This window comes from Silurus meridionalis, chromosome 18 (assembly GCF_014805685.1).
Source record: "Silurus meridionalis isolate SWU-2019-XX chromosome 18, ASM1480568v1, whole genome shotgun sequence".
NCBI classification, from domain to species: Eukaryota; Metazoa; Chordata; class Actinopteri; order Siluriformes; family Siluridae; genus Silurus; species Silurus meridionalis.
The window spans coordinates 533,246-542,723 of record NC_060901.1 but is presented as its reverse complement, the minus strand read 5'-3'; the positions used below and the strand labels follow the sequence as shown (position 1 = coordinate 542,723).

The window sequence follows — 9,478 nt, the reverse complement described above, 5'->3', positions numbered from 1 at the left end:
CCCAAGAAAACTATAATACACAGAAATGCAGGAAACCCCGGCGTGATGTGATGAGGTTAATATGGGCACATTGTAATGCCCCTTGCAATTAGTAATGTTATTTGTGTTATTAGTAATCATATGACTGTATTTTGACCTTACACACTGGAATGATAATGTCTTATGATGAATATATTAATGATCTACACACATTTGAATAGATCAGTGATGGGGAGTGCTCCTGATCAACCTCATAGATACATTTTAAGGTTAATGTTTTTTATACTTTATATTTAATTAATATCAACAGTCTACAATGTGCTCAGGACCACAGTTTGCATGTAAACATCACTGAACACTTTATAACCTCTACACTGATGGAACCATAATGATGGGCATCCGGTGTTGAGGATGAGGTTCCCTTTTGAGTCTGATTCCTCTCAAGGTTTCTTTCTCATGAAGTCTCAGGGAGATTTTCCTTTACCACAGTCACCACTGGATCAGTCATTAGGGAGAAACTTATAATGAACAAAACTTATAGACACTAAACTTCTAAATTCCAAATGTATAACCTTATATAAGGTAATATTAAACTCAATTGAATATGACATTTTTTAAATGCCTTTTTTATTCATAATAGTGTGATTAAAGCCTGGGGGTTGCCAGATTTCAGCGGATGACTCATGAAGATGAAATGTGAAGAAGAGACCATAGGATCTTCATACCGTCAGTACTCATCACTTTCACATTGTATGGTGACATGACTCTCGTGTGATTTAATGTCAAGAGGAAACTAACTCTTTTTAACTCTGGCACACGTTTCCAGGAGAAGTTCACTTGATTTCAGCTGAAACTGTTAAAGTGTAGATGTATTTTCCTTCTGCAATTTCCGGCTTGTTTTTGTTCCTCTTCATCGGAGTAAAGAGTTTCCTCTCCAGGTGAGTACTGAATTTTGAGTGTGTGTTAGTAGGAAGTGTATGACTGAGTGTATTTCATCCCAACACTGACTGCTGTACTGATTAAACCTCTCGACTCGTGTGTAGGCAGAAGGGTTTTATCAAGGCCAGAATTACTACACACTTTATTACACAAATAAACATTAACAACACTCTAATCAATATCGGCAACATTTTATATTATTATACTACATCATGTTGTGTTTTATATGTTTATATGTTCTGTGTGTTTGTAATGGGATATTATTCTACATTTTAAACCATTCCTTAGCATGAGTCTTTAAACAATGCAACTTAATGCAGCTGCCAGAAGCTAAATGAGGTCCTTGGTGAACTTGGTGAAGACCAAGCATGAAAACGCATGTGTGTGTGTGTGTGTGTGTGTGTGTGTGTGTGTGTGTGTGTGTGTGTGTGTGTGTGTGTGTGTGTGCATGTGTGTCATCATTAACTCAAGATTTCTACACTTCCTTACTGAACACAATATCTCAAGTAAAAGTCAGATTGGCCTTTTACCAAATTACCAGACAGCTGATCATATTTACACCCCACACAGCTGATCATATTTACACCCCACACAGCTGATCATATTTACACCCTGCACAGCTGATCATATTTACACCCTGCACAGCTGATCATATTTACACTACAGCGTGGCAGAGAACCTGAGCACGGTGTCCAGTGTTGGGTAAAGTTACTTTTAAAAATAACGCAATATTGAGTTACTTCCCAAAAAAGCAAATAATTACGTTACTTTTTATGGAAAGTAATGCGTTATATTACTTTTGCGTTACTTGTATCTCTTTCATGCCTTACAGGTGTAACAGGTGTAATATAGATAATTGCCATTAAGAAAGAAGTTATATTAGGGCAAAAGACATTTCTTAAACATTTAAAATGATTAATAACTTCTAAGAGAACAATAAGATGATTGACTAAATTTTGACCAAAAGGCTGAACACTTTCCAGTCGCTCTTCTGTACACTGATTTTCAATCTGCCTCGCCGTCAGGAATGTAACTATCGTTCGTGTTTATAAGGTTAAGGGTGTGTGCTGCACACCGGTGATGTGGAGGGAGAACATACCTCTCGCTGTCATCACATAAAACATCGTGCAATTCCGTAAATATGACCTCGTCCTCGTCTACATCATTCTCTGCTTCATCATCAGCTTAAACATTCTGAACGCTTTTACAAAGTTCACGCTTTAACAGTGACTGTGGCAGTTTATCTTCCTACAAAGAGCAAATGAGCTGTGAATTTGATCTCTCTCTCTCTCTCTCTCTCTCTCTCTCTCTCTCTCTCTCTCTCTCTCTCTCTCTCTCTCTCTCCGCTGTGATGGCATTGTACATGTGTCTCTTACGGAAAACTTTTATTCTGAGCAGTCAGTAGATCTGCAGTGGTGGAAAGTCGGCAAAAGTTTTCTATATTTCTGTCTCCATTTCCATATATTCAACATTATATGAGTCTCCAGCATTGAATACACTTGTACATTGGATCACAAACTTAATATAAATCAGATTATAACTCTTGAATTCTACAAAGCAAACTTGAAAAGTGCTAATTTAAGTATTTCAGGAAGATGAAGGTCTTCCCTATCACATGAAGATAGTCAGGGACTCCGCTGTTCAGTCATCTAGGGAAAGTTCATTTCACCACCTCAGTGACAGAACAGAGAAGAGCCTTGAAGTGTACTTACCTCTCATTTTGAGAGAAGGTGGTACCAGTGGAGCAGTGCTGGAGGATCTCAGCGTGGTGCAATGCGAGATGTGATGAGGTCACTGAGGTGAGATGGTGCTGGTCCATTTTTGGCCTTGTAGGCAAACATCAGTATTTTGAATCTGATACGTGCAGCTACTGGAAGCCAGTGGAGAAGCAGCAGTGGGGTGGTGTGGGAGAACTTGGGCAGATTGAACACAAGTCGTGCAGCTGCGTTTTGGATCATTTGCAGTGGATGAATAGCGTTCAGGGGAAGACCTGCCAGCTGAGAGCTGCAGTAGTCCAGTCTCAAAATCACAAGAGACTGAAGAAGCACCTGGGCAGCCTGTGTGGAAGAATCCAGTCGAATGCAGTCGAATCCTTCAGATGTTGTAGAGAAGAAATCGACAGGAACGAGCCACATTACAATATGTGATAACTGACTTGCACTTCCTCACTGAATGCACCAAATACAACCACATTCAAACCCAATTCTTCACCAACATCAACCAAATAATCTCAATTTGAACTCCCTATTAGCCCCCGACAAACTGCGCCACCTACTGGGCAGCTGCACACTTGCAGCCCACTATATACACACCTGCCACCAGGTGAAGGACAGTGTGTGACCATGTCATCTAATGAATACACTCTTTTTAAAATTATTATTATTGTATTTTATTTGTAGATATTTTAACTATTTCTTGTACAACTCTATAGTTTATATTGTTATTATAGTTATATTACAGTGTATTATAGCTTATATACTATATTATATACAGTATTATTATAGTTTATTATTTCTGGTGTTATGTGTCTGTATGAGAGATTTTACAGTCAGCAGAGGGCGATATAACTTCAAACTTTACAGGCGCTAACTGTGTGTGTGTGTGTGTGTGTGTGTGTGTGTGTGTGTGTGTGTGTGTGTGTGTGTGTGTGTGTGTGTAATGTTTCCAAGCAACAGAATGAGAAGCTTCAATCTACAGTATCAGCTACTTCACACACATTTTAAATGTGCCAACACACACATACACACAGTGCGATGAAGAGACAGAGCTAGGTCAGAAGTACACACACACACACACACACACACACACACACACACACACACACACACACACACACTCAGAGAGACTATGATACACAAACACATTACTAAATGGAGGAAAACCTACACATGCAGCTCAAATGTACAGATGTGTTTGTATTTAAAGGTTTTTTATTTTTCTTGTTAAATTTTTTTTTACTGAACTCAGTGGTTTCCATGGCAACAGCAGACAGTATTCTCAATTTATGAAAGAAAGAAAGAAAGAAAGAAAGAAAGAAAGAAAGAAAGAAAGAAAGAAAGAAAGGAGAAATAAAGCAACCCTTTCTCTGTCTCATCACTCTGTGTGTGTGTGTGTGTGTGTATCTATACTGATAGAGATGAAAGATGGTGTGATCTACAGATCATGTTTCACACTGCTGTTTTCCTCTTCTGTTTTCTCTCCTTCACTCTTGATGTAATGCCTGTAATATATAATGTTTATACGTTGTTTATACGTATGTTAATAGTCACGTGTTAACGTGTTATGATGTGTTTTAACTGCAGTTAACAAGGACAAAGTGAAGATATTAGGCGATGTGATTATTATAGAGGTGTGTAAATTAGAGAAGGCAATGTATGATGCAGTAACATGCTCTGGCCCCATCCCAATGCGACGTGCCGATGTAGCCTACAGCAGGTTAAAGTCACTGAACTGCTGGATGTCTGAGTGGTGCTCCAAAAACAATCATAAAACTTCATAGATAATTGGAGCAATTATGAAGGAAAGGCTGTTCAGCCTGTTAGGGCGGGACGGTATCCATCCCACTCGGGAAGGTGCTGCTCTCATTTCTTGTAGTACAGGTCATAGTCTCAGAACAGCACTAGTTACCAAGTGACTGTCCAGAGCCAAGGCCAGGGAGCAGACAGACAGGATAAACCGATCGTCTGCTAACTGCACAGATGTCAGAGCTGAAAGTGGGTGTGACTGGGTGAGTGGAGACTGTATAGGAGGACCCAAATGCAGGATGCGAAAATGAAATAAGGAAAACACAGGCTTTAATAAAGAAACACACTGAGCAATGGGGCAAGGTAAAAACACAGTCCAAAAACAGTCCAGGGTCAGAAACACAGCCAAACAGGGCGATGCAAATTAAAACAAAACCAAAACCAGTACAAGAAATCAAAGAGCCGGCAAACAGAACAATGAAGGGCAGAGGAGAAACACAAACCAAAAACCAGTCCAGAGTTTAAAACCAGAGCAGAGCAGAGGTCGGGGTCAGGGGTCAGGAGCAGGAGCAGGCAGGGTGGCAAGAATATTCTCAGGGACTTTGGAAGCCGGTGAGATAATCTGGCCTGAGCTAAACTCTTGGGTGGGTTAATGCGGGGAAAATGCTGAATGCAGGTATAATCCATAAAGCAGGTATAATTTCGTACAGCGAGTACAATCCATAACGAGAGTATAATCGTTTGACTGGGAACAAGGAGCATTAACCATCGGGGAATGCTGGCGGTCTGGAATCCGGTAGATCACTAGACATGACTAAGTTGATCCGACAGCGAGTAAAATCAAAACGGGAACTTAAAAACGGAACAGGTGTCGGCGATTAGCGCCGGGAGAGGCTGAGAGAGAGCCTTGGAGGGAGGCCTGGCAGGAGGATCCCTGACATTAAGTAAGCTGATTAACATTAAAGTAATAGGACTGAAGGCACAGCAGCACCTCTGATCTAAAGACAGGATTGTTGAATATTAGATCTCACGTCAAAAGCACTGACTAGAAACTAAATTATTACCAACCAGGAGTTTAAGATAATGTGTTGGACAGAAACGTGGATTAAACCGAATGAATATGTAGCATTAAATTAAGCAAGTCCTCCTGGGTATTTAATTCAATTCAATTCATTTTTATTTGTATAGCGCTTTTAACGATGAACATTGTCTCAAAGCAGCTTTACACAGATAATGTGGTGATTAAACGTAAATATGTTCTTTGTAAGTATGTTTGTCCCTGATGAGCAACTGTGGCAAGGAAAAACTCCCAGAGATGGCATAAGGAAGAAACCTTGAGAGGAACCAGACTCAAGAGGGAACCCATCCTCATCTGGGTTGCACCAAATGTCCATTTGAAGCAGATATACAATGCTGCGGGGTACAGTGATTGCGATCAGAAGCAAACTGCACTCCCGAGTCAGTGCAGCAGACCACCGACACCAACTACAGTCCAATCCGTCCTCAAAGCACCCGTTCTACTCCGGAATTACATGAAACCACCCAAGGTGTTGATGAGAGACCGTCCCAAGCTGCACAAGTGTGAAGATCCAAGGGGGGAAGAGGGGCAGGAACAGTGGTCACTGGAGCCTCAGGAGCATGTTCAACTCGACCGAGAGAGAGAGAGAGAGAGAGAGAGAGAGAGAGAGAGAGAGAGAGAGAGAGAGAAGGATATGGATTATTAAGTGTCCCTATTGGTGTATGAAAGTTAATGTCACTGTGCAGTTTGGACTCCGGCAAGACTCGCTATGGCAGCATAACTAAAAGGGAGAACCAGAAGGTAACACAGACATGAGGATCTCTGGGATGAGGCGACCCACCACACCACCGTCAACAAACCCGAGTGAATGTGTGAATGTGAGGGGACGACAGCATACAAATATACCAGTTCACCAAACACTCTATATCCATGCTCCCTCCAGATCTGTGCCTTTACCTAAGAAAAATCTACTGATAAAAGGCTTGACTAAATAAATAAGTTTTCAACCTCGACTTGAACACTGAGACTGTGTCTGAGTCCCTAACACTGGTTGGAAGGCTGTTCCATAACTGTGGGGCTTTATAAGAGAAAGATCTGCCCCCTGCTGTAGTCTTCATTATTTGAGGAACCAACAGATAGCCAGCACCTTTTGATCTAAGTAGGCGTGGAGGATCATACTGGTACAGAAGTTCACTCAGATACTGTGGTGCGAGACCGTTAAGTGCTTTATACGTCAGTAGTAATATTTTATAATCAATGCGAGATTTGATTGGGAGCCAGTGTAGACTGATTAAAACAGGGGTGATGTGGTCGTATTTCCTAGATCTAGTGAGAACTCTTGCTGCTGCATTCTGAACTAACTGAAGCTTATTTATGCACTTACTCGCACACCCAGACAGTAAAGCGTTACAGTAGTCTAATCTAGAAGTAACAAAAGCATGAACTAGTTTTTCTGCATCCTGTAACGACATCATATTTCCAATTTTAGCAATACAGTGGAACCTCGGGTTACGAATTTAATTCGTAACCCGATCCCGATACAAATTTCCCCATAATAATGAACAGAAACTTCGGTAATTCGTTCTGGACAACCAAAAATATTACTTAAATAAAAATAAAGCCAATATTTACTAATATTATTTACTTTTAACATGTTATATTAAAATCATACCACATAAAACATACAAAGAGGAAAAGATCTTTACCGGTACTTTCCTTTGAGAAGACTCGCTGCAGGAGACGACGTCAGAGAAGGGGAGGAGGGAGAGTTATTGTTTGAAGGGGAATCTTATTATATTATATTATTTATATATTATTATATATTATATTATAGAATATTAAAGTGTTATTAACACGAACGCTGAGACAATTGTTGCATTAGAGGGAAAATGAGAGCTGTTTCTTTAAGGCTACTATCAGTTGGTATTGAAGTCCAGAGTGAAATTCATTATGGGTATTGTACTTTGGAAAAGACTGTAACCCTGCTAATCTATCTTCATAAAAACAAGTAAAGTGGTTATGCATCGGCTAATGTTGTCCATCTCATCATTCCACGAGCATCAACTAACGAGTTGTTATGCTGCCGCAGGGAAAAGTTCAAGCGGATAAGTAACACGATGCTTTCGCTAGGGACACAGGACGCTAACTGATGTGACAAGCTGCATGGATAGAGCAAAAACAACCAACTTGCCTGCGATTTTTTGGTGAGCGACCTTCGTATCCCGATATATTGTTCGTAACCAGGGTCAAAAATTTTGATGAACTGCGATTCTTAACCTGAATTATACGTATGCCGGGGCGTTCGTAACCCGAGGTTCCACTGTATTTCTAAGGTGAAAGAAGGCGATCCTGGTTGTAAGAAAGATCCCCTGCCCTCTCGTCTGTGTCTCTTCTCTGCAAGGCCTTAGGAGCGCTCCGGAGCAATGAAAGAACAACCCACACGATTAAAATCAAGTCTGGTTTATTCAATACAACTGCTCAAAGGACTGGGCCGCACGGCCGGGTAGATATACACATCAGTCCAAGCCATAGTGCGTAGGAAAGGCGGAGAGGTCATTGCGACACGGACAGAGTTATCGTGTGTTGACAGAGATAGGGGTCAGAAACATATGTGCGTAAGAAAAGGGAACAGGATGTGCTTATAGCTATCTTCTAACTGAACGCCCTTGGTCTTCTAACATCCAGTCACGCGATAGCACAAAATGTACAGGTCAGCAAAGACATAAACATCTAAGTCAGAATATGCGAGGTCAAGATAGGAAGGTTCGCCAAGGCTACTAAAGAATACATTTCAACAATCCCCTCTTTTATACTTAATAACTAATAAGTATAATTACATGAATGTATCAGTGTATTGATCATTAGATGAATTTCGCAAACGCAAAATGTCATGTGGATGGGCTTGGACGGTGTTAGATTTTTATCATGCCCAAACGAAACTTAATTCGTGGAGAGGTTTTCCATACGATCTGCGATACCCGTAGGCCTTTCTGATCAGGGAAGAATCACACCGCACACAGCAAATGCTTCCTCTTCAGTTTATTGAAGGCGGCAGAACGTTTATATACACATACAAAGAAAAGAAACCTGACCTAGTTGTTTCCTGTTTAGACAAGAGGATATACTAGCTGGCGATGTGTGAGTCCAGATAAGGACTCCCTGTTTACCTTAAAGACTAACATCGTAAATATTCTATAGACACTGAGCAGACAAAGGAATGTGTGTGAAACAGTGTGAAAACCATCTTAACACTAACAGACGGGTAACCCTGTCCCAAGCAGGGTGAGGAGTAGTAGAATGATGGCAGCCATACCGGTCACTGGCTGCGCCCGTCCCAAGAAGAGGTTGGTACTCAGTCCCTTGTAGTTTCTCCCTACACTTCCTACAGTGAGGAGAATGTCCAAAGAGACGACACAGGAACTTCTGAGGTGTAACTGAGGTCATCCACGAGCTGCCTTAGACCGCTTCCCCTCTTAGCAGGCTAGCCGAAAGGTACTCCCTTAGTTCTGTCGGGAGGGAAAAAACTCTGGGAAGGGTCGTCAGGGTTTACTTCTGGTCACAAAAAAACACATAGTAGTTAGGTACAAAGTTTCATAACAATTATCATTGTGGGGCATGTTTCAGTCGTCCGGCATGGATCCACTGTGGAAAGAGATCAGTTAATACAGCCGTCAGTCACAGCGATCACGTCTGCAGGTTCACTGTATGGGGTGTCACCCAGGGGTGTTCCCATTTTGTCCAATCTTTTCACCAAGACTCGATCCCCTACCTTAAAGGGGTGAGTGTTTTGATCGAATTGGGGTCTCCTTGCATTTACCGTGTCCAATAATCATCTAATGTTTGTAGCAACCCTGCAGCGTACTCGCTGAGATGCACATCTAGGTCCCCCGTACACACAGCCTGTTTGCCTCGTCGCCATGGGAGGGGAAAGGGTCGCCCCATTACAAGTTCATACGGTGAAAGATGATCAAGGGCCACTTGTGCGGTCATTCGCATATCGGCGAGAACGAGTGGGAGAGCATGCAGCCAATTTTTTGAGCCAGATGCGTGCATGGCTTTACGAATTTTGTTGTTTATT

The 9,478-nt window shown here is 41.5% G+C and overlaps 1 long non-coding RNA gene across 1 annotated transcript in view; it reads left to right on the top strand.

Moving 5' to 3' along the window:
• The window catches only part of LOC124400900, a 13,746-nt gene extending 10,017 nt beyond the window's left edge, over positions 1-3,729 (top strand). Inside the window, exon 2 of the long non-coding RNA XR_006928488.1 lies at positions 3,698-3,729. This is a non-coding gene — a long non-coding RNA (uncharacterized LOC124400900). The remainder of the gene's footprint in view (positions 1-3,697) is intronic.
• Positions 3,730-9,478: the final 5,749 nt, after the last annotated feature.